Source organism: Crocuta crocuta, unplaced genomic scaffold (genome assembly GCF_008692635.1).
Source record: "Crocuta crocuta isolate KB4526 unplaced genomic scaffold, BGI_CrCroc_1.0 scaffold133, whole genome shotgun sequence".
Taxonomy (NCBI): domain Eukaryota; kingdom Metazoa; phylum Chordata; class Mammalia; order Carnivora; family Hyaenidae; genus Crocuta; species Crocuta crocuta.
In genome coordinates, this window is record NW_027529438.1 from 3,884,645 (window position 1) to 3,909,884 (window position 25,240).

General features: G+C 48.3%; 2 long non-coding RNA genes and 4 other non-coding genes across 6 annotated transcripts in view; 4 read left to right on the top strand and 2 right to left on the bottom strand.

Annotated features, from left to right (window-relative positions):
• LOC144228165 (uncharacterized) overlaps window positions 1–2,195 on the top strand; it is a 5,587-nt gene extending 3,392 nt beyond the window's left edge. The window contains exon 2 of the long non-coding RNA XR_013334138.1: window positions 1,765–2,195. This is a non-coding gene — a long non-coding RNA (uncharacterized LOC144228165). The remainder of the gene's footprint in view (window positions 1–1,764) is intronic.
• TRNAG-GCC (transfer RNA glycine (anticodon GCC)) lies at window positions 1,641–1,711 on the top strand. The gene has a single exon. It is a non-coding gene; the product is annotated as a tRNA-Gly (tRNA).
• Window positions 2,196–6,729: 4,534 nt separating the features above from the next.
• LOC144228166 (uncharacterized) lies at window positions 6,730–7,941 on the bottom strand. Its single transcript, XR_013334139.1, has 2 exons — window positions 7,722–7,941; window positions 6,730–7,423 (listed from the first exon to the last, which is right to left on the bottom strand). It is a non-coding gene; the product is annotated as an uncharacterized LOC144228166 (long non-coding RNA).
• Window positions 7,942–11,958: 4,017 nt separating this feature from the next.
• On the top strand, window positions 11,959–12,032 carry TRNAN-GUU (transfer RNA asparagine (anticodon GUU)). Its single transcript has one exon. It is a non-coding gene; the product is annotated as a tRNA-Asn (tRNA).
• Window positions 12,033–18,761: 6,729 nt separating this feature from the next.
• On the top strand, window positions 18,762–18,833 carry TRNAE-UUC (transfer RNA glutamic acid (anticodon UUC)). The gene has a single exon. It is a non-coding gene; the product is annotated as a tRNA-Glu (tRNA).
• A 755-nt stretch (window positions 18,834–19,588) lies between these two features.
• Window positions 19,589–19,660, bottom strand: TRNAE-UUC (transfer RNA glutamic acid (anticodon UUC)). The gene has a single exon. It is a non-coding gene; the product is annotated as a tRNA-Glu (tRNA).
• Between the last annotated feature and the right edge of the window lie 5,580 nt (window positions 19,661–25,240).

The following is a 25,240-nucleotide window of genomic DNA, read 5'->3' on the forward strand; positions in this document are numbered from 1 at the left end:
GGGGGTTGGGGGGGGGGGGGGGGGCTGCACTCCCAGGGTGCCATTGGCTCCGATGTCCAAGGTCGCCTTGATCGGGGGGACTCCACGTGGAGCGGGAGGGGGGCCACTGAGCTCACAATGCCTCAGGAGGTTGTTGTCTCTGGTCATGGCCCTCTCACCCTCACACCGGGGTCAGCGCCGGGGGCTGGTGGTTTGAGTAGATGGTCAAAATCTGGTCTGTTTGGTAGGGATGGTGGGACGCCTCTGGAGCAGTGTGGTCCTCACCCACCTGCTGTCCCCAGCCCCAGGGACAGGGGAGCCGTGTCCAGCAACAGGAGACCCTGCACTGTCACACACTTGTCCCCCATCAGCACAGCGGCCTGCCCAGCGGCCCCAAAGCCACAGCCTCAAGGGCCTTGATACTCTTGTTCTCCAGAGAAGTCCTGTAACAAGTTCTGTCCCTTGCGGGTGCGGGGTGGGGATCAGCCCACCAGAGCACAGTCATGGACCTGGCCTTCCTCGCCCTGTCCAGGGGCTGCGGTAAAGATCCAAGCACAGCTCCTCAAACCAGCCTCGAGGGATGGACGCGTACAATCAACACTCTCAAACAGAGTGGCCTGGGTGCAGGAGGTCAGGGTACGCTCGGTGCTGCCACAGGCTGGGCGAAGCCTGTGGAAGGCCCACGTGTCCCCGCTCAAGGCCTTCCCGGGCTTCCGTCGGAACTCCTTCACCGAGGGGCTCGCCAGCCTGTGGTCCGAGTCCTCTCCGCCCAGCCTCAGAAACCTCGGAGACACCGGCGTCGATAGTGAGAACGCATGCTGTCCAAGGTGCCCCCGGCCAGGTCGAAAATGGGCGCGTTTTGCTCCCTGGCGCCCGCGGGTCAGCCGGCCGGGGACGGTGGCCCCCGTGGGCTTGTTGGCGATCCGCAGCCCGTGGCGCCCCGCGATGGCACCGGCGTCCTTGGCGCCCTGGCGCTGCGGGTCCCTGAGGTGGGCGGGCGCGGTGAGCAGCCTTCTGCACCCGGCCGCGCACCGGGGACGAGGCCCCCTCGGGGTAGGAGGCTGCGTCCTGCCGGCGCTGGGACACNTCCGAGTCGTGCGCGACGGCCGCCACCCGGCCTCCCTGCAGGATGCCGACCCACGAGCACGTGGTCGGTGCGCACGGCCACTTCTCTGCTGTGGCGGTGGCCGTGGTTTCTCGCGGCCCCGGGACGCGTCGGACGCCCGAGCCGGCGAGACTCAGGGCGGCCAGGCTGGGCCTCCAAGAGCCGGGCATCCCCGCCGCCGCGCCGCCTGCGGGTTACCCGCTCCTGGCTCGCCGTGGAGGGGAAAGGGCCAGCTCCTCCGCGCCGCCCCGAAGCGCGATCCGAAGCCCTTGAAGGTCGCAACTCCCCACGAGGACAAATGCTCCCCCTGGATGGTTGATGAGCCGGGAGAGCCGGCGTGTCATCATCGCGCCAACAGAGCCTCAGAGGCAGGACTTTAAATACGTTTTCTGTTATTGTTGTTCTGTTTTGAGTCCTAACATTTTTCCGTCTTGGAACATAAAGGCGATATTTCCGAAATGGTGACTCAGCGGGGGCACTCAGCGGGGACCTGACTGGCATCCAGGAACTGAGCGAGGGACAGAGATGAGGTTAAGGGATGTCACTCAAAACGTGAGCATTGGTGGTTCAGTGGTAGAATTCTCGCCTGCCACGCGGGAGGCCCGGGTTCGATTCCCGGCCAATGCAAGGTGACACTTTTCTGTTCCGGTCCACTTCAATTAAGTCTTTTTCTATTCTAGGGTTTGCAACACTGAATTAACCGAAACCAGCTGGAATCCTGCATTCCCTAAGCCAGCCAGCTGAAGCCTGCATTGATCTGATTTGGTTCCCCTCCTTTATCAAGTCCCTTTCCTCTGAAGGAGGGGTGGGGCTGGAAGGAGGACTTGCATGAACTGTGGTGGGAACGCCCGGCTCTTGAGACCTGTCCTTGTCGCTTGCCTCCCCGAGGGGCATCGTCCCAGAGGCCTGCTGGAAAGGCACTGTATGCCAGAAGGAGACTTCCTAGACGTGAGGGTGGAAATGGAGGATAGAAAACAACATGTCCTTGTCATTTGCCGGTCGGGGAATGGAACCTGAGTGTCCCAGGTGTCAGGCAGACACTAACTACTACACTAAACAAGCACAGTGTCACAGGGCATTAAGCTTCAGTAAAGCTGGTTTTTTTGTAATATATTGTTATCTGACTAACTCAAAGGGAACCCGTTTTTAAAAAAAGAGAAACTGAAAACCTGTGCCCCATAAGTGCCTATTTCTGCTCAGGGCTGAGACCCCTGTGGAAAGCTCAGAGGGCCTTTAGGAGGAGGTGGGAGTCAGGATGCCAAGGTCAGTCCGGCTTCTGAACTGGGTTTCTTGGTCAACGTCCTCCCCATGCAGTGGTGACAAGGAGCTTGCAGAGACAGATCAGCTATACTGGGACCAGTCTGGGAGAGACTGGCTATGCTGGAATGAGTCTAGGTGATCGGTCCAGGAAGGAAGGGAATGTTTGAAGAAGTCTGCAGTGAATGACTTCCACAGTGGAAAAATCAAACCATCCTCAAAAAGAAGGAAGCTATGCTTTAGCCCTAGAAGAAAGAGAAGCTGTCAGCTTTAAACTCATTCACTCTTAGGGTCTAGGCCAGCCACGTCTGGGTGTCACATTCGGGATATTTGTAGCCACAGGCCTGCAAGAGAAGGGTCCTCACCTCAGAAGGAAAGGTGGCCTGGCCTGGGATCCGGATCCCGGCCTGTTCAGGGACTGTCTTGTCCAAACTCCACCAACATTCTCTCCCAGCCCCCAGCAGCTCAAAACCCCATCTACCTGCCCACCCACTTTAGGGATAGGCCTAACGTAAGCACCTCTGTACTTGGACATGAACCACACAGTACCTCACACAGGTACTCTTCCAGTCATTCATTTCTTTACTTTTTAATTCAGGAAGTTCCCATATAGAGGAACTTCTGTTGCAGTGCTATCTTCTCACATGCACTGAAACCTATCCATTTATGTTCAGTAACTTAGCTTGAGTATCTTTAAAAGTAGAACAGATTTGGGGCGCCTGGGTGGCTTAGTCGGTTAAGCGTCCGACTTTCGCTTGGGTCATTATCTCGCGGTTCGTGGGCTCGAGCCCCGCGTTGGACTCTGTGCTGACTGCCAGCTCAGAGCCTGAAGCCTGTTTCAGTCTGTGACTCCCTCTCTCTCTGACCCTCCCCTGCTCACGCTGTCTCTCTCTCTCTCTCCCCTAAAAATAAGTAAAATATTAAAAAAAAAAAGTAGAACAGATTTCATTAAACGATAAGTGGACATCGTGACGTGGAGTGATGTTTGTGACCTAATACTGAGCGCAAAAAGCAAGTTGTAGGGGTGCCTATAAGATTTCTGGGCCACCTACCCCAACACATTTATCAGAACTTATAGAAATTATAGTCAGCATTCCAAGATCGAGAGTGGCATTTCTGAGGCATCAAAGAGCACTCTAAGCTCTCTATGCAAGATCTACAGTAGTTTGAGGTTAAGACAACCTAGGAACAAGGTGAGGAATACGGGTGGGGTGGTTCATGCTTACAATAAGAGATACAGTATCTTCCCCCATCTCAGAAAGTTATTCATGAATGTTCGGAATTCTCTCCGAGATAGGAAAGTTGAAATGTCTGAGTGTGGGGGCGCCTGGGTGGCTTAGTCAGTTAAGCGTCCGACTTTCGCTTAGGTCATGATCTTGCAGTTCATGGGTTCGAGCCCTGCGTCGGGCTCTGTGCTGACTGCCAGCTCAGAGCCTGGAGCCTGTTTCAGTCTGTGACTCCCTCTCTCTCTGACCCTCCCCTGCTCACGCTGTCTCTCTCTCTCTCTCTCTCCTAGAAATAAATAAAACATTTAAAAAAAATTAGAAAAAAAAGAAATGTCTGAGTGTGATTGTTTGTCAATGGAAAGGAGTACCTTTTTTCTCTACTTTATACATAAAAAAGGGGGAAGGTAATCATAGGACTAGAGTGCTGAAGTTCAACCCTTCATTTGTATAAATGAGGAAACCACAGTCCAGGCCAGAGCTGTGAGTTGAGCCAGGCCATCCCTGTCTTCAGTGTTAAAGCCTAGGTCCCCTTTTACCTCCCTGTCTCATTCTCTCACCTGCACTTATCACTTATAGGTGATCCTGTCCATTTCTCTAATTGTCTCCTTCCGTAACTCTAGGGGATCACCAGATTGAATTCTCCAGGACAGAGACTCTAATAGATACAGAGCCCTTATTTGTGCTGAATTACAAAATGGTAGTAAGATCCTCTCTATAACTCCTAGAACAATGACATTGTTCCTGATCGACTGATTGTTGAATAATAAGGCGTCTGTTTAGTTCTCCTAAAACAAAATCAAGCACGCCTGCCCAATAGGAGAATTCCCACGGGATCAGGATGGCTGACCATCCATCTGCGTTGACCGCAAAAACGTCTATGGCCAGAAATTTGTGGATTTGAAGGGCAGATTTAAAATGTGCTCAGGAGAGAGTACCAAGTATCAAAGTCAGAGAGTTTTTCCAAGAAGATTATCAAGAGGACTTGAGACTTTGAGAGCTAGATTACGCATAAATGGGAGAGTGTTCTAGGCAAATATCAAAGGCAATACCAGTTGCTGTTTGCAAAATAGAGACTGAATTTCCATATTTACTAAGGATGTGGAGAAGGAAGCGTCACCAGATAAAGGACTAGGAGAAGAAGAAACAGCTATCCAGTCAACCTGATGGGATAAATTTGTTGCTAAGCATACCCTGAGAGCAGTGGCGTCCAATAGAAATGTAACATGAACCACATGTTTAAATTCACATATGTAATAGCACACTTAAAATTTTTTTTAAGTTTATTTATTTAGATAGAAACATCATGAATGGGGGAAGGGCAGGGAGCGAGGGAGAAGACAGAGAATCCCAAGCAGGCTCTGCACCGTCAGCACAGAGCAGGGCTTGGAGCTTGAACTCCTAAAGCTGTGAGATTATGATCTGTGCTGAAACCAGAGTCAGATGCTTAACTGACTGAGCCCCCAGACGCTCCTATAATAGCGCATTTTTAAAAGTAAGAAGTAAGGCACCTGGGCGGCGCAGTTGGTTGAGCCACCGCCTTAGGCTCAGGTCATGATCTCAGGGCTTTTGAGTTCAAGCCCCACATCTGAACTGTGCTGACAGCTCAGAGCCTGGAGCCTGCTTTGGATTCTGTGTCTCCCTCTCTCTCTGCCCATCCCCTGCCTTGTGCTCTGTCTCTCAAAAATAAATAAGCATTTAAAAAGTAAATTAAAAAACTAAAAGAAGTAAGAAGTGAAAGTAAAAAAAAAAAAAAAAAAAACATCTCTCCCCTAATGGGGATGGTCCCTCCAGCATTTATGAAACTGTAAGTATATAATTTTTACAATATTTTTCACAATACATCCAGACACACAGGGAACAATCGGTAATGTCAGTATCTATTTTCGGTAAATAATGTCAGCAGATACCGGACACCCAACTCCACTTCCCGTGCGCTGCTCGCAGGTGGAAGAGGCAGCCCTCGGTCTTCCGGGTTGGAAAAGCCCTCTCCGAACTCCTTCACGCTCCTCCCACCCCCGTTCAGCCCACAGCCTATCATGATCCAAGAAGGATGGAGGTCATGTGATGACCAATGACCAATCAGATGCCGCCTTTGAAATTAAACCGAGGGGCAAACACTTCAGGTAGATTACGGCAGGTACTTAAATTGAAACGGTTTATCAAGTCAGAGCACGTTAGGGTCATGTAAAACAAGCCATCTGAGAGAAGGAGAGGGTGAGGAAGGGAGGATGGAAGGGGGCGAGAGTGAGAGAACAAGAGAATGAGGGAGTTGGTTGAAATTGGAGGGAAGTAGAGGAAAAAGCAGGCAAGAGTGGTCATGTCTCCGAATGTTGGCTTCCCAAACACACTTCCGGTTTCGCTTTCAGCCAGCTCACAGCACGCCTGTTGGGCTGTCTTTGGACAGTTTTGCGGTTTCCTCTCATCCCTTACAGTCTTTCTTTAGTTCATCTAGTTCGAGTGGGTTTTGTTTTCTTGTAACCAACATTCATCTCTAGTTGAGGACAGTCATTAATACCACAGGGAGAATCACCTTCTCAGGCTGGTAGTTTCATCAGAGAGAAGATCGAGAGCGCTGGGCAGGCCAACAATTGGGGAGGGAGCCAGTGAGAAGAGAGGGTAGCTTCAGGGAAGGTTTGGAAGGACAGAAATAAAAATCAATTAACTGACAATTTTGCTGAGGGCTCACCTCATTCCTTTTGATGATTGGATAGCTATTTTCTTCTTCAATTAAAAAAAAAGACAAGAATTCAAATAAATGGTTTACATGTATAGACTTCTGTGCTACAGCCCACCTCCACTGTAATTACTTAATGTGATGTTCTCGTCACAACTCCTTATGTGGCCTCACTACACACTTCAGAGCTGGGAGGGCAGGAATAGGTATCCGATCCGTCACAGGGGTGGGGAGCTTGATTCCATTCTTGTTCCTTAACCGTGGAAGGTTTCCCCTGGGGGTCTGTATCACCGTAGCCGCCATGCCAGAAAATAAGGAATATGGCTGTTGTTTTGTTTAAAGTGGGATTGCTTGATTTCTCAGAAATTCGTACATCTGTTCTGTAGGGTATTTGAAGAGGGGAGATTCAGGACCTTCTTCAAAACGAGATATTAAGAAAAGCACATATAAAATTATAGATTTTTAAAAATGTTTATTTATTTTTGAGAGAGAGCAAGCAGGGGAGGGGCAGAGAGAGAGGGAGGGAGACACAGAATCCAAAGCAAGCTCCAGGCTCTGAATGTCAGCACAGAGCCTGACACCGGGCTCGAACTCACAAGCCACGAGATCACAATCTGAGCTGAATTCAGATGCTTAACCTGCTGAGCTACCCAGGGGCCCCTAAAATTAATTCAATAATGTATTTTATTTGACCCAATGTATTAATTTTTTTAAAGTTTTCATTTATTTTTGGAGACAGAGAACAAGCTAGGGAGGTGCAGAGACATAAGGAGAAGGAGAGAGAGAGAGAGAGAGAGAGAGAGAATCCCACGCTGGCTCCTCAGTATCAGAGTAGAGCACTACGCGGGGCTCAAAGCCCAAATCGTGATATCATGGCCTGAGCCAAAATCAAGACTCAGATGTTTAACCGACTAAACCACCCAGTCGACCCCCAACACTAATTTTATATGGCTGCCATAACAAAGGACCATGAACCAATTGGCTTGACCAACATAAAAATTTATACTTTCCCAGATTCAGTGCCTGGAAGCCAGATCAAAGTGTCATCAAGGCCTCTTCCCTCTAAAGACACCAGAGAAGGCCGCCTTCCTAGCTGCTGATAGTTTCTTGACTCAGAGCAGAACTCCAGACGTTATCTGGTGTTCTTCACTCCTGAGTGTGTATTGTGTATTTGAATTTCCCCTATTAAAATGGAAGACAAGCGTCCATTTAACTGCATATTGTATTATGAGCACACTCGACTGCAGAATGACGTCACCCTGATTACACAGAAAAGAGACATCCTATTTCCAATACGCTCCATTTCTGAGATACTATGAGTTAAGATTTCAATATATGAATTTTAAGGGGACACAATTTAATGCATAATAAAAACGATCTCCAAAAAATGTTAATATATAATCGGTATAAAAATATAAGGATGCGGTACACTCTTGTTTTCATACTGATCTTTGAAATTCAGGGTGTATTTTACACTTACAGGATTTCTTAATTTGGACAAGCTCTTTCTCAAGTGCTCCATAGCTACATGTGACTACCGGTTACTATCCTGGAAAACACAAATATAAAAAATATTTTACACGTTTTATATATAAACCACGCAGCGGTCGGGACAGAAACGGCAGACGCGAAAGGCGCCACCGCGGGAGCCTACGGAGGGCCGGGGAGACCAAAAGCGTGGGACGGGCTGACACGGCAGGGCCAGCCCCGGGCTCCCCTCCCCACCCTCCCCACCTTNAGAGGGACTGTGGCCCGGGGCTGGGAGGAGCCAGCCGAGGGGAAGGGCCCCGCCTGGCCGCACCTGCCACACACACAGACGGCTGTGTCTTCCTCGGGTCTTCCCGTGACGGGCTGTGGCGGCGGCCCTGGACGAGGGACAGAGCACAGAATGAGCCGAGTCCGCCTCCGTGCGGCCCTGTGTCCCGCGCCCGAGAGCTGGCCCTCCACGTGCCCGGAGCCAGTCTGGCAGACCGCCCGCCCGCCCGCCCGCCCGGCCCAGCCCGGCCGGGCCCGGCCCGGCCCGGCTCCTCCCNCGCCAGCTGACCGGACTCAGGGACGGACACGGCTGGCCCACCTGACCCGCGCCCCGGGCACCGCCACCGCCCGCACCTCGGGAGGGAGGCAACGGGGGCCCGACAGCCGCGCAGGCTCGCTCCCGGCGGCAGCTGCCGGGGGCCCGAGCCCGCTGTGGGGGCCGGACACGCCGGGGCGTCTGCTCGTGCTGGTGGCCACGGCGGGGACACAGGCCGCGCCGGCCACCCGGCTTTGGGGCTGTGGAACGGCGGGATCCAGGCGAGGATTGCAGGACGTGAGGGGTGGGGGGTGGCGGGGAGGTGCCCGCGCGGGGATAGGGGCGGGGCCGGCCGACGCGAGAGGCCCCGCCGCGGGGGCCTCCGGTGGGCCGGGGAGACCAAAAGCGAGGGACGGGCTGACACGGCAGGGCCAGCCCCGGGCTCCCCTCCCCACNACCTCTACTGCGCACAGAATACCTGACCTCGCAGCTTTGGTTGGGTATGCTGGCGTCTTTGAGAAGAAATGGATCACGGAGTGTTGGAGATGTGTAATGTCCGTTCGTTTGTTGTCGCTAATTTAACGTTGTCACATAGGTCCTCTCTAGGCCAATAGCTGTATCCCACGCACGTCGTGAGCGTGGGAGTGTATTGGAGCACCAGAGCGTAAGTGGAAACCCGAACCTTGAGTTGGGAAACGAATTTTTCCTTGCCCAGTTATTGGGGCCCTGAGGCCCTGGCGTTCTAGAGCACCCGGATACTGGTGGAGCCATAGAAGACAACCGAAAAGGAAGCCAATGTGAGCTGGTGAATCCCACGGGGGACAGTGTGAGCTCAAGTCAACGTGTTTTTCCATTTTCGTGACTGATACTCTCAAATCTATGGCATAGTGGCCAGCGTGTTACCCAGCAGAACCTTCCTTAATCCCCCTCCCCCTTCCCACCCCACCGCCATCCGCAGCCCACCCCACACACCTAGATTTCTTTTTTTTTTTTAAATTTAATGTTTAGATTTGAGAGAGAATGAACAGCAGAGTGAGAGGGAGACACAGAATTCGAAGCAGGCTCCAGATTCTGAGCTGTCAGCACTGAGCTAGATGTGGGGCTTGAACCCTCACACTCTGAGATCCTGACCTGAGCAGAAGTCAGAAGCTTAATCCACTGAGGCCAAGGGGCCCCTACATTTCACTTTTAATGGTTCCCATTCTTGCCTTACCATACACCTGGCCGGGATCAGCTCCATTCTTCTGCCCAGCGCTGTATTCATCTTCTGTGGGTGCTCTCAAGGTGAATCGCCCACTCTTGTATTCTGTGCAACTTCTACCTCAGTGTGACCTGCATTATGATAAAACTATTTAGTATATCCTTCTTATACTAGCTTTTCTTGACTTCTTTTCTTTTTATTTTCTCTGAAGACCTTCCCTTCCCCAGCCCCCCTTTTTGAGAACTCCTCCTTTTGTCAATCTTTTCACACCGCTTGACTTTTTTTTTGGCATCCTGGCTGTATTACAAATAGTGCCTCATATTGTTTCTAATCCTGGGAAATCAGTTCTCTGCTCTGTAATTTCTTCCTAGGCATTTAGCTTCTAGTTATATGGGAAAGTTAGCTTTCGTTTCAATACCCATGTATTCTCTGAAGCTAATGGGGTTTCATCCTTAGTATAGGACATTGATCCTCAGACCCTGGTAAGAAAATATACGGGTGGGAAAAAGTCCTTTCGGTCTGTTGACCCAGCCATCTGCAGTGACCGCGGTGCCTCTAGGTAACTCGGCCTGTTGAATTTTTATAAAATTTCTTGAATCAACCGAAGATGTGTCCCAGAGGAACCAGTGTGTTCCAGTCAATCTACCTTGTTGTCTAGCATGGAAATGACATTCTAATATTTTCTACTTCATGAAGATGACTTTGATCTGGTTTTACAAGCAGCTGAACTAAATTGTTTACATCTAGAAGACTAACTATATTAAGTGTACCAGCATTGATCTCTTTCTGATCCTAAGTCTGTTTAATGAACGATCTGCATTTCTCTAGCCAGAAATTTCTGAATCGCCGTATCTGCCCGTGGAAATGTCAGAGGGTTTGGCCAAATGCCCAGGCTCTATAAAACCCTGAAAAGCTACCTGTTCTTAGGATTTCATTGAATTGGTCAAATTACATTCATTACTAAAACTTATTTTCCTGATTCAAAGTAACTTATAAATTGCTTTCAGTGTAAAAAAAAATTAGTTGCATCAAAACCACAATGAAATACCATCTCACAGCTGTCAGGATGGCCAACATTAACAACTCAGGCAGCAACAGATGTTGGTGAGGATGTGGAGAAAGAGGAAATCTTTTGCACTGCTGGTGGGAATGCAAACTGGTGCAGCCGCTCTGGAAAACAGTGTGGAGGTTCCTCAAAAAAATTAAAAATAGAACTACCCTATGACCCAGCAATAGCACTGCTAGGTATTTATCCAAGGGATACAGGTGTGCTGTTTCGAAGGGGCACATGCGCCCCAATGTTGATAGTAGCGCTATTGCCAGTAGCCAAGGTATGGAAAGAGCCCAAATGTCCATCTACAGATGAATGAATAAAGATGTGGTACACATACATGTAGTATATGGAGTATTACTCGGCAATCAAAAAGAATGAAATCTTGCCATTTGCAACTATGTAAATAGAACTAGAGGGTATTATGCTAAGCGAAATTAGTCAGACAGGGGAAGACAAAGATCATATGACTTAACTCATATGTGGAATTTAAGAGACCGAACAGATGTACATAAGGGAAGGGAAGCAAAAATAGTAGAAAAACAGGGAGGGGGAACAAACTTAAGAGACTCTTAAATATACAGAACACTCAGAGGGTTGCTGGATGGGTTGTGGGAGGGGGGATGGGCTAAATGGGTAAGGGGCATTAAGGAATCTGCTCTTGAAATCACTGTTGCACTATATGCTAACTAATTTGGGTGTAAATTTAAACATTAATTAATTTTAAAAATTAAATTAAATTTTAAAATGTTTAATTTAAAAATTTGGTTGAATCTATTATAAATTAGTTAATTCTCTACTGAGAGCCAGGGCCCACTGGCGATATTTTTGAATCACAATTGTGAGTGGAGGGAGGAGAATTGGGAGAAGTGTTCAAACTCCTCTGTATGTCAGGTTCCAAATGTTGTTTTCCCTCCCCCGTGGAAGAATCATTACTGCTTGAGGCACATTCAGGGAGAGCTTTGAAGATCACTCTCCTTTTGAAGTTATGTTTTTAATAAACGCTCAGCATCTGGGTTTTAAAATTCAGAAAGAGGTCGTGTAACTGGGTTTCATAGAAGCTTAGCGAAGTAAGAACATCAGGCTGATTTCCCAAGCGGAGATGTTAGTTTAAATCCCCAGCAAGCCGTTGCCCCAGCACTCATTTCTCTCTGCTTCATTCTCCAGTCCCTTCCGCGGCTCTCAATTTCCTCCGGTGGTGAATTTGGCCCTACAAGTGTCCAGATCTCAACTTGGGGAGAAAGAGGAGGTCGCTTCCCGCTGGTGCTAAGAGATCGGGAAGCAAGGATTCTAGTGTCGTAATGACAGGGATGGTTGAATGTTCTGGCTTTTAGAATCAGGTAACTGAGACCTGCTTGCAGGCTCAAGATGAAGAAACGAACCCAGGTGGCGGGATGCTAGTGTTTGATTAATAACCTATAGATACGACTGGAAAGAAACCAAGCACATGGATGGTCTCTGTGGCGCAATCGGTTAGCGCGTTCGGCTGTTAACCGAAAGGTTGGTGGTTCGATCCCACCCAGGGACGTCCTGAGCTGTAACTCTTTGGTCATTTTTTTCTTTGATCCATCCCTTTTAAGCATCAGAGTTCCATTTCTAATCCAAAATCCCGCGAATTACTTGTCTAGTAAGAGAAATTTTCCAAGTCCTCATCCTATGATCAGGAGCCCTCTATGGCCAAACTAGAGGTCCCTGCACTTCTCTTTCCTTTAAGATCGAAACCTTTCAGAGCTGCTGTTCTGCAGAATGCCACAGCAAGTGGGCCTTTGCAAATGGGCACAGCTAGTACGGAAAACAGTTAATGCTCTTTCCCGTTCAGTTAATTCTTGAAGCAGATGTTAACCATCCGGAGAAACCCAATGATCTCTGTCCGTGTTTAAAAGGGATTAAAGTCAAAAGTGTTTTGGGGCGCCTGGGTGGCTTAGTCAGTTAAGCGTCTGACTTTCCGTTAGGTCATGATCTCGCGGTTCATGGGTTCGAGCCCCGCCTCGGGCTCTGTGCTGCCTGTCGGCTCAGAGCCTGGAGCCTTTTTCAGTCTGTGACTCACTCTCTCTCTGACCCTCCCCTGCTCACGCTGTCTCTCTCTCTCTCCTAGAAATAAATAAAAAATATTTAAAAATAAAGTTAAAAGCGTTTCATGCATTAATGTACTCTCACATTTATCCTACAACTCACTTAGGATTGGACACTGCCCTTATATATAGGGCCGCAGTGAAGGTCCTAGAAATAGTTCTTCAAGGTTTTGACTATGGCTCCAGCTCTTACCGTTTCATATTACACTCTCTTTCGGTGATCTTGTCAACTTTCAATTTGTGTCTCCAGTGCTTCTCTGAGTTCTAAACCTACCCATGCATCCACCTGCCTGCTTCACATGACCGCGTGTCCTCAGGGTCATCTTCTCCCAAGCTGAGCCCATCTTCTCCCCTCACCCAGCAAATCCATCCGTTGTCAAGTTCTTCCCATTTTACTTCTCTGCCTTCCATTCCTGTTAGCCCACTGCCAGGTTCCCTCAGGGACTGGACCCAGGGCACCTCGAGAAGTCCTGTTATAGTACCAGCAATGTGCTGCCAGGATTGTCTGTGATTGTTCTCGTGCAAGGAATTCCAGTGAGCTACACGTCCCCCTGAGCCGAAGCTGCCTTTGCACCCTCTCAGATGCCCTTCTTAGCTCAGGAGTCAGGACAGGAAGACCGCAGAAATGAAACTCTCTTGGATAAATCCAACTTTCTTCCTGAAGGCTTTTAGAAAAACACAAAATCCTGGCTTGTCCCTAGTCTCCAAATACGTACCTGCCATTCATCTATGTATTCATGCACACGTCCGTTCATTCAACAAACATATACTGACAACTGTCACGTGCCAGGCACTCTGTAAGGAGCTGCAAATAAAGCGATGAGCAAGAAAGCAGACACAGTTACCATATTTGTCAGTTCATAACCTACTCTCTGTAACTCCTGACAAGAACAGTGTGATCCAATTGTGCCCCCTGGGGGAGTTTTCCAGAACAAATGGGACACTATGCTCCTGAAGTCTTTCTCCTGCCACTTACGAAGCTAGGGAGGCTCCAAGGCAATACTATGTACTCGCCCCGCATTGGCCAAAGGAACTTGGCTTCTGGAATCATCCAAATCCGTTGTGCTGCCAGATTTTCAGAGCAGGGTCTTTGACCGCAGAGGGTTGAGTTCTCCAAAGTGCTGCCCATGGGAGCCGGCAGTTAACCCCGGGTACACTCTGGTGTTTGGCCACAAATTATTCAATTGGAAATGCCAGCCCGTGGACCCTGCCTGCTCTTGGTAGTGTAATGAGTTAGGCTTTCTGCTGTTAGGTGAAAGCTTGGTGCTTCGCAGTCCACCTAGAGACTGCTGTCCCTTGAGCCACAAACATGCTTCCTTTGCCTGCAGAACTTGTTCTCTGTCTCTTCATAAGCTACTTATCTCCTTTCTGAGTTGTTCCTGGCGTACCTGAGGCCCCATGGGTAGTTTCTTCTTGGTCAAAAGACTTTTGAGGGAAAGAATAGGCTATCTGGCCCCCACGTCTCCAACATACAGCGTTGGGACAGGCAGGGGTCAAGTGCTATTGATACTCCCATTCGTAAGGGGGAAATTGAAGACCCCTGGTTCACACCAATTCTGACATCCAGTCAGGTTCACGGGGCCAGTTCCTTCATGAAGCCCCATGACTACTCACTGGGAACGATTCTCTGCAGCTCACTTCTGCTTCCCGAATTATGCTTACTTTTCCAGAACAGTCAGTGTTTGCAGCTGATCATTTTCTCAGCCTGCTTCCTGCTCATAGAAAGTTTGGACACCCAAAGGCTCCTTTTAATTTTGTAGTGTCTCTTTCCCTGTCGGTCCAAGCTGATATACTTCCTTGAAAAGTTTGAAGAGTTTCTTATAAATATATCAATATAGACTTCACTTTTTAGGCAAAAGCCATGCTCACAAATCTCTTTGAGAGCAGCCCTTTTCTACATTGGGCCCCTGGTAAGCTTGCTGTGGGTCAATGTCCTTAAGATCCTTAAAAGCCTTTTTAACAGGAAGGGTCTCTGAGGCAAGCCCTTAAGATTCGGAGGTCTTCTTCCTGAAAAGTCTAAGAGGCACTACTTCAATCTTCTTGAGGTGTTAATAAAGAGTTCTGTAGATGTAGCCTTAGGTTCATCTTTCCCCTGGGACCATGTTTCCTGACAGTACCTGGGTTTGATCTCCCTGGTCCCCCCATTCTTCCCGAAGCATTTGCTGGATGGAAACTGTCCCAAGCCTTACATTTTGTCCAAATTCCAGCTGAAAATGTTGTACTTAGTCCTTTACTTCATGTCTTCTTTCTAGTGTTTCATTATAGGCAGCATAGGGGAGGAAAAATTCTTTTTGGTTCTTTTAGCTATAAGCTACTTACTTCTCTAGATTCTGATTCAAGAGCCAGTGATGTGTAGACTAATAAACAGTTTATCCAAGTTCATTTATCCAGAAAGTCAAAGCCAGCATGCAGTTTTGACAGGTTCTGTGTAGCTTCCTTACCAGATCCCTTCTTTGGCATGAGGTTGGCTATGTTTCTGGCCACCTAGTTCCCTTCTGGTTGTTCTCTTTATCTGAGCCTGGTGGTTAATTCCCATAAATCTATCACCAGCCAATGATCTCTCAATTAATTCCTTTTCTGCTTAATTTGGTAAAGCTTACTTATGCTGTTTACATCCAAGACCCCTAAAATTTAGACATCAGTAACAGAAAAATATGGGTGTCCGAAGTAGGTGAAAGGGCTTTTGTTGGGCTGGAAAGTAGGCAAGATACGTTGAATACTCTGGAAAGGGAGTCTAACAACCCAAGATCTGCTGTGTGGCAGTGAATGGTCATCCCTTGGCATCTGGGAATCTGCATTGCTAATGACTTAGGACTTTGTCACAGGTGTGAGAAATGTAAAGGCTCAGAAAGTCTCCTTTCAAAACAGTCTTTAAAAAAGAGAATGGTGTAATCAGTCCCCTACATTTTTAATGTATGGCACAGTTTAAAATGAAGAGACCTTAGTGACCTTCAAAAGGTATAAATAAAACTGCTTCACTTTGTTTCTTTTGTTTTTTTTTTCTTTCGTTCTTTCTTTTTTTCTTTCCTTCTTTCTTTTTCTTGGTGTTTTTTTCTTTTTCTTGAGAGAGAGAGAGCCCACACAAGTGGGGGAGAGGCAGAGAGAGAAGATCCCAAGTAGGCTCCCCACTGTCAGTGTAAAGTTTCACATGGGGCTCGATCTCATGAACCCCTGAGATCATGATCTGAACCTAAATCAAGAGTCGGATGCTTAACTGACTGAGCCACCCAGGCACCCCTCACCTTGTGGGGTTTTTTTTAATACTTTATTATTTAACATACAACAAACTGCCCATATTTAAAATATACAATAAAGAGACGCCTGGGTGGCTCAGTCGGTCGAGCATCCAACTTTGATCTCATGGCTCTTGGGCTCGAGCCCCACGTTGGGCTCTGTGTTAACAGCTCAGAGCTCAGAGCCTGAAGTCCAACGGTCAGCTGGTTTGACCATAAATCAATATATTGGAGGTTCAAGTCCCCTGGGTAAGGTGTGTTGGTAAATAGCTCTGCTGTGGCTCTGTCAGAAGGGACTTTTTCTTTTTAATTCATCCCTCTTATGTGACCAGATGAAAGCCTCTTTGCACTATATCCAGAGAGAGCAGAGGCAAAAGTGCTCTGAAAAAGCAATTATCCTACACTGAAGCCTAGCCAAGGCAGTTTTCTCTTCTGTGTGCTTAGCATAAGGCGTCACCTTCTAGGTTGAATTTTATGTGTCAACTTGACGGGGCTGTGCGGTGACCAGATATTTGGTCAAACATTATTTGGAGTGTTTCTGTGAGAATGTTCTTGGATGGAATTAACATTTAAGTCCGTAGACAGAATAAAGTATATTGCCCTCCCTAATGTGGGTGGGCTTCACTCGATCAGATGAGAGAACTCCTCCAGCCTGATTGCCTTCAAACTAGGACATTGGGCTTTTCCTGCTTTTGGACTTGGACTGGAGCAGCAGCTCTTCCTGGGTCTCCAGCCTATTGGTCTTGGTCTTTGGACTTGAACTACACCAGCAGCTTTCCTGGTTCTTAGGTCTTCGGACTCCAACTAGAACTAAATCATCAACTCTCCTGGGTCTCCAGCTTGCCAGCTCTCTCTGCAGAACTTGCCACTGCATAATCATGTGATCTTTAGAGATAGAAATATATAGATATAAAGACACAGATACAGATATAGGTACAGATATAGATAGAGGAACAGGCATAGATAAAGGTACAGATATAGATATTGGTACAGGTATAGATACAGATATCAATATAGGTATAGATAAAGTTATAGATATTGCTATAGGTACAGGTGTAGCTAAAGATACAGATATAGATAAAGGTACAGGTATAGATATAAGTACAGATAGAGATAAAGATACAGATATCGGCATAGGTAAAGGTATAGATAAAGATACAGGTATAGATATAGATACAAATACAGATGTGGCTATAGATTTCCTATTGGCTCTGTTTCTCTGAAGAACTCTGGTACACCATGCACCTTCTCCCTCCTTGCATTAACTCCTAGCAGAAGATCTGAGGATTCCTCAAATTACGGGAAACAGAAGCAACTTTACAATTTCTTTTTTTAACTGGAAACATGCTACTGAATACAGTTTTAAGGAGAAAATGCATACCTGTTACCTCTTAGTCCACTACCTTAAACCACATGGGGGCTGCTTGAGTTACTGAGGTGAAAATACTCCCCAAAGAACTTGGCAGTGTCCTCACCAGAGGGAGAGCCACAGAGATTAAAATAGAAAGGTTCATATGTTCAATGGATATGGTGGGTAGAAAAGGTTCTGAGCTTATTTCCAAGGGTGCTGTGATTCACTGGGGGTGGGGCCCTGGGAAAGAAAGGTTCCTGGTTGGGGGAATGGAGAAAGACGACTACTCAGTTTGGGGGAGCAGGACTCTAGATTCTCCCAGTGGTGGGGTGAGAAGCTGACATCTCTGTTGGGGGTGGGCCTGGAAGGTCAGAGAAGCAGTACAAAGTACTACAAAAGGGAATAGTACAAAAGACCATTCATGCCTCATATCTGTAAGTGTGGGGAAAAGTACAAATGGAGGGCCACGTACCATATGTCGAGATGTTTTAAATTTATCAATTAAGCGCATACACAGTAAGATACAATAAGATCTTTCCACCTACACTGTCAAAAATACTTTCTTTTTTTAAAAAATATTTATTTATTTATTTCTGAGAGATAGAGACAGCGTGAGCAGGGGAGGGTCAGAGAGAGAAAGAGACACAGAATCTGAAGACAGGCCCCAGGCTCTGAGCTGGCTGTCAGCACAGAGCCCAACGCGGGGCTCAAACTCACAAACCGTGAGATCATGACCTGAGCCGAAGTCGGACACTCAACTGACTGAGCCACCCAGGTGCCCCTCAAAAATACTTTCTTAAAACTTGTGCATTTAAAACAGATTTGCATTTAGAGTTGTGAAACTCCTCATAGCTCTTCCTGAGCACAGTGGCCCAGGCAAGACCCTCTCCTCTCAATTCTGGCTCCTTCCTGCATGGAGAGGGGTCTTGTGCAGGTGTGTGGGCACCAGGATCTGTTCTGACCCCTGCGAACAGCCTTCCTCTGGCCACCCGTCCATCCTCACCTGCAGGCCCTGGTGGCTAATGCACCTCCACGACACGGATGGGGGGAGCGTCCTACCCACAGGCCAGCCATTTGTGCAGGTCATTCCACGTCCCAAATAACAGCTTGTACCGGAAGAGGGGTGCGGCTCTCGGTGGGCGTGTCCCACTGGCCCTGAATGCTCCCCCCTCTGCTCGGGGGAGGGCCACAGTTGGAGAAATCGGGAACTGGATCCTTTTTGGGGGTGAGGGAGCAAAAGAGAGACACATTTTCCTCAATAAACCAGGGGGATACTGTAGCAGTGAGAGAGGCACAAACATTTTAGGAATGAAGGGGAGAAAAGAAAGAAACGTGAGCAGCCCCTGCGGTCAGAGGGAGTCGGGGACAAACATGTAGGAAAGTGTCCTCTTCCCTGGCTTGACTTGTGACAATCTTTCTTGCAACTTTTCTGCCTCTAAAGTCTCCTTCCACCCTCTGACCCAAGTGGCAGTCACCGCATCCAGCGCTGCACACACCCCTACAGAACATTCTCCAGATGTTTCTAAAGGCCCCTAACAGGTGGCTGCATCATTCTTGAGATCTTATTCCAGGAGGCGCTGCCCAAATGCTGGGTGTGTCTCTCCCTGGTGGTCTAGTGGCTAGGATTCGGCGCTTTCACCGCCGCGGCCCGGGTTCGATTCCCGGTCAGGGAAAATCTTTTTGGTTTTTGGTTTTGCTTGTTGTTTTTTGTTTTTTCTTATTTCTTTTCTTCCTGTCCACCAACGACATTTTGCTGTTGCGGGGGCTCCCGCAGCCTGGTTACCCCCAAGGCCGGTCGCACGCAGCCTTGCAGGCCAGCCAGTGCTCCGTGGCTCCCACTCTTAAGACGATGGCTCGCAAAGTCTGCCTCCAGCTCAACCTTTTCTCAGGTGATCCTGAAATCAGTCCTGAGAACCGCAGGATGAATCACTAGGGAGCTAAAGACTGGTGTCAGATGGCTCGCAAGTCATCTTTGTAGTATAGTTCCTTTCAGGTAAAGTGAACTAAGCAACATAATGAAATGTATTCTTGTTCTTACCAGTGGATCTGGTAAAATGACCTGAGCTGTCTACACCTCGGGCATGTACCTTAGGGTTTCAATGGATGGGGGGAAAATTACATCCATTACTAAAACCGTACCTATGCCAATCAAACCTTAATAGATGTAAGAATCATTTAATATAACTCACTTGTTTCATGTCGAAGTTTTCTTAGATGGAAAAAACAAATCCATAATTCCCAATAGAGTGAAGCAGAGACGAGTTTGAATCCGCTTAGAGAAATTTTTCATTCTTCACACATGCCCTGTTCCCGAGATACTGACACACTTCAGGACCGGGTGACATGTGCGGTGAAGCAAGCGAGCGAGCCTCGGCTAAACCCGAGCTACTACAACGGAATGTCGGTGGTGATCAGAAAGAAAACGGACTTCCCTGACCGGGAATCGAACCCGGGCCGCGGCGGTGAAAGCGCCGAATCCTAGCCACTAGACCACCAGGGAGGTGTGTCAGACAAACGTTAAGTAGAGCCTCCCAGAAAAGGACCTTAGGATTGATTCAGGTATAAGAATTTTGAGGGGACGTCTGGGAAATATCCTTGAAATTTTAAATAACCATTCAACGTGGGTTTTGTAACCGAGTCCATTGGAACTGGGGCGCCTGTGTATGAGTAGAGAAGATACCAGCAATATTCGTGTCCACCTTCCTTGTCGCCCATCTGTACATAGCATTTGCGACGTTTGATAAACACAGAGCTCAGGGTGGACCCACTGCCCCAGTGTGAGTTCAGACACTTAAGGCAAGTGTAAAGTAAGCACGTTGCCTCCTTGGTGGAATAAACTGACCTCCAGCCCTGGGGCCACACTCTCCATCCCAAGCAGAATTTGCTTCAAATGCAAAAAGAAGGCAATGGCCTTCTAAGCAAAAGACCAAAGACCAGAGACCAAAAATTCCTATCATATCCTTTCTTTACCTTACTTCCTGTATTAGCCAACTGCTTTGTGGTTGGGGGGGGGGGGGGNTTCCTTCCAGTCCTTCCTTCCTTATCAGCAAGCTGGGGGTGGAAAATGGGGGTAGGATGTGTATCTTCAGAAGTAAAATAAAAACAGTTGCGTTAACTCTGTGCAACACGTTCTGTCGGGAACGAAAACTGGTGAAGCCACTCTGGGAAACAGTATGGAGGTGCCTCAAAAGGTTAAAAATAAACTGCCCTGACCCAGCAATTGCACTACTAGGTATTTACCCAAAGGATACCCAACTACAGATTTGAATGGGCACATGCGTACCCATGTTAATAGCAACATTATCAACAATTAGGGAAATTATGGAAATTTCCAAATTATGGAAAGAGCCCAAATGTCCATCGATGGATGAATGGATAGAGAAGATGTCACACACACACACACACACACACACACACACACACACACACACACACTGGAATATCGGCCATCAAAAAAATGAACTCTTGCCATTTGCAATGATGTGGATGGAGCTAGAGTGTATTGTGCAAAGCAAAATAAGTTAGTCAGAGAAAGATAAATACCGTATGGTTTCACTCATATGTGGAATATAAGAAACAAAACAGATGAACATAAGGGAAGGGAAGCAAATGGGAGGGAGACAAACCATAAGAGACTCTTAACTATAGAGACTAAACTGCGGGTTGCCGGAGCAGAGGTGGGTGGGGGGATGGGCTGAAAGGGTGATGGGTATTAAGGAGGACCTTGTGATGAGCACTGTATTGTATGTAAGTGATGAATCACTAATTTCTACTTCTGAAACCAATATTGCACTATTTATTAACTGACTAGAATTGAAAAAAACATTTTTTAATTCACGTGCATGTAGGAGCTATGAAATACAGATTGCGTGATTTCAGTGATTCCACCTATGAGTTAAATGCTTTTATATTTGCAGTCAGCTAAAAACAAATCCAGACTTAGTTAAGGAGCGACTTCTCAAAAAGGCCACTGCAATTGGAGAGAATGTTCCAATCCTAGAAATCTGCAAATATCTCAAAATCAGACAGCGAAAGGTGTTTCTTTCATAGGGTGGGGGAAGCAGAGCTTAGCAGAAACTTTTAAGGGGAGGTTGAGGCAGGGAGGGAGAGTGAACAGAGAGCATGATGATGGCGATGCAGTCTCCCAATGAAATGTGTTTCCCTTTGGTCACCTGATTGTCAGGAAAAGCTAGTAAAAGGGACATGTCCTGCGCAGGGGTGCTTGGTCAATCTTGGGGCCAAGCCAAAGTCCAAGGGCTTACGGGGAGGAGAGAAGCGTGACCACAGGTAGCTCCACATGAAAGCAGAGGAAAGAAACGGGCCTTGTACGATACGAAGATAACAGGTGACATTGGTGCTAATCATTTCAATTTTTCTTTACACACAATGACATTACATAGGAAGTAAAAGCGACACCACGACAAGTTGGGAGGAGGCCACGGAAGAAAGGGAAGAGCTTTCTATTTCACTACCTTTCAGAGTCCTTGTTGTTTTCTGGACAAGACCCCAGAACTCAGGGAGCCCAGGCGACATCTCCCATCCAGGCGTCCGGCTGGGCCCTGGACCCGGTTGATCGCTCTTTTTTGCTTTGCCTGGAGGATAAGAGGCCAACAGATGGCTCCTTGCGATCTCCCACCGCCCTTTCCTCCAGCAGGAGCCGGGCGGGCAGGCCTCTCCCCTGAGCCCGCGGTTGGGTTTTGGGGCCCCACTGCTTCCCTAAGGCCGAGCCTCTTCTCTGCTCTGCCCTTCCCCACACGTGGGCCCCACACCCCCAGGTGGCTGCAGCGCCACCTCTTTGTCCTCGGTGGGAAGAGGGGCCCTTTAGGATGACCTGCCATAACCTTGTGGACTTGGGAGGCGGAGGGATGGAAAGCCATGTGACTCCAAGGCTCGGCTCTCAGGCTCTCACTCTCTGGCCGGCAAGGGACTGGACGCTGGTGGTCGCCAGGGAGCTATGGCCCAAGAGCAATTAAAGCCTTGTAGCTCGCTGGACCCAGAGCAGAAGGAAGCTAGAGATAACTGACTTTGGGGAAAAGCCCTGTCTCCTTCCTCATTAGCATAGAGATGATTTATTCCCATCTGTTGTAGAATAGGACTTAATTCACCATTCATTTAACTAATTTGTTACCACATCCCTTTTGCTTATTTGTTTTATTTCCTGGCTTACAGGTAAAATCAAGCAGTGAGTCACCATATAGAAATACATTCCTATTTTGCAAGAAACCCAAAGGGATTAAGTGTGACTTTGCTGACTTTGCAAGTACAGTAAAAGTGCGTTACATGACTCTGGACTTCCCTATATGGCACCTTGAGCGCCTGGTGACAGCTACCAGTGGAAGGACCAAAAATGTAAAGTTACTTGGCTGCCTAGAACTCTAATTTTAACTATTTTTAGGATTTCAAAGTGAGAGACGGTATTATCGTTAATAATGCTGTGCTTCTATTGACATAACCTTTGTAGATTTAGTAGACATCTGAAATATGCATGTGTCAGTGTGAAAGTTTAATCACAAAATCAGCGATTCTCCACGGGGCGGGGGCGCATTTTGAAATTACCCGAAGGACACCTTCAATCTTCACAGCCTCCCTGCCTTTCAGGTGCCGATGGACCTAGCGGCTGGGTATTTGATTCTGCCCTTTGTTTCTCTTGAGAATTACAGCTAGGAAGACTAGCAGCTCACTGCCATTCTTGATTTACACTTTTGAGCAAATGATCAGCATTTTTCTTCAAAAATTTTTAATGTTTTATTTTATTTTTTGAGAGAGAGAGAGAGAGAGAGAGAGAGATCGAGCAGGGGAGGGCCAGAAAGAGAGGGAGAGAAAGAGAATCCCAAGCTTGAGTCAGATACTTAGCCAACTGAGCCAGTGTCCCTAAACTGTCCCTAAACTTTTTTGTGTGTCCCTAAACTTTTTTGTAATGTTTATTTATTTATTTTGAGAGAGAGCGCGTGGGCGCAAGCAAGGGTGGGACAGAGAGAGAGGGACAGAAAGAATCCCAAGCAGGCTCCATGCAGCCAGCACAGAACCTGATGCAGGGCTTGAACCCGCAAACCACGAGATCATGACCTGAGCTGAAGGCTTGAACCCACAAACGGTGAGAGCATGACCTGAGCTGAAATCCAGCGTGGGGCCTTTAAGCAACTGAGCCACCCAGGCGCCCCTACTTTTAAAATGTATTTCAGGGGAGCCTGGGTGGCTTAGTCGGTTAAGCGTCCGACTTTCGCTTAGGTCATGATCTCGCGGTTCGTGGGTTCGAGCCCCGCGTCGGGCTCTGTGCTGACTGCCAGCTCAGAGCCTGGAGCCTGTTTCAGAGTCTGTGACTCCCTCTCTCTCTGACCCTCCCCTGCTCTCGCTGTCTCTCTCTCTCTCTCCTAGAAATAAACATTAAAAAAAAATGTATTTCAGATGGAAGTAACAAAACTGGTTACAAAAGAGGTTGCTGAGAACCCGCTGTCATCAGGCTAAGGCGCTGGTGGGTGGGAATTCCCTCGCCCACCTGCGCACCCCCCTCCTCAGTCCAAGGGAAGGGTCCCTTCAGCCAGCACAGGGTCCAGTCCAATTCTCGACTCGGGTCTCAACTCTGAGTGAAGGTAGGAGTGGCTTTCCGCTGGAGCACGACTTTGGGAGACATGAAGGGAGGTGCTGGGCTCCGAAGGTAGCGGTGAGGACTCCCGGGTCTGGCTTTTGCCGTCACCAGAGTCCGTCCTGCTACCTGGCTCCGGAGCACAGGGCTGGGTCCTTGTTAGTGGCGAGTTCCAGCGCAGGCCGGCAGGGCTGAGCATGCAGTACCGCCTCCCCCGTCTGCGGCCAGCACCTGAACAAGGCTTCCCTGGGAAGCCATACCAGTGAGCACACGTGGGACTGCTGGCGGCCACCTTCAGCTTTGAACTCGTGTTGGGGGGTGCGGTCCTGTCCCTGGACCTCTTCTCGGGTGACCATCCCTGTAACCTCATCCTGAGGTGACTTGCCCTCTACGTTTGAACCTCCCTTCATTCATTCTCTAACCTTCCGAGTCTTGGTTTTGGTCTCTGCTCAGGGCCCCAACTCCTTCCTGGCCGCGAGTGAAAGAGAGAGAAGATGCTAGCATCTGTCTGACTTAATAGTGTTATAAAATAATGAGGCCCCGCCCCAATACACCGAGTGTCTGAGACCCTGCGTAGGCAGTGGGATACTGTGATATACCAAGATACGTATACTTTGGTCTTCATCCCAGGCTCCAGGCCAGAGCTCCTGAAACCTTTGGAATTTCCTAAGAAAGAAAGGCGCTAGAGCGTCTTTTGTTCCAGAATTTGCTCTTTGACCTGGTTCCTGGTCACAAAGCTCCTAAATCCCTTGGAATTTCCTGGAGAGGCGTGTGTTATGTTTTAATGAGGTGATTCTTGGTGGGCTCCTGGAGAGCTTCAGGATGGGGTCTAGTCACCAGGAAAACCATTATGATTAGAAGCTCGGACATNTGGATCATGCCTACTTGATGAAGCCTCCACCAAAAATCCCTTAGGTGGGGGGTTTGAAGAGCTTCCAGGCTGGGGGACACACGGAGGGCCCGGGAGGGCAGCACACCTGGAAAGGGCATCAAAGTCCCTGTCTGTGCCCCTTCTCAGGTACCCCGCCCTGTACATCTCCTCTGTCAGGCTGTTCCTGAGCTGCATCCTTTTTATAATAAAGGGACACTCTGGTAAGTAACCCGGTTTTCCTTAGTTCAGGGAGTCATTCTAGCGCATTACCAAACCCCAGAAGGAGGTGGTGGGAACCTCCGATTTATAGCTGGGTGGTCAGAAGCACAGGTAACAACCTGCCCTTGTTGATAGGTACCTGAAGCCGGGCAAGGGGTGTCAGGTGGGACCGAGCCCTTAACCCGAGGGCTCTGACTCTGTCTCTGCGATCACAGGGTCAGAACTGAGCTGCTGGCCCAGGCTGGGCGTGGGGAAGCCTCCCACCCATCTGGGGAGCCGACTGGAAGTGTTGTGTGAGCAGAAATGAGACTCACAGGAGGAAAGACACAGGAAAGAGAAAACGGGGTTTTCCTTCCTAAGTGCCTTCTAACTTAGGTGCTGGGCGAACATCAAGTGTATTTTAAGGT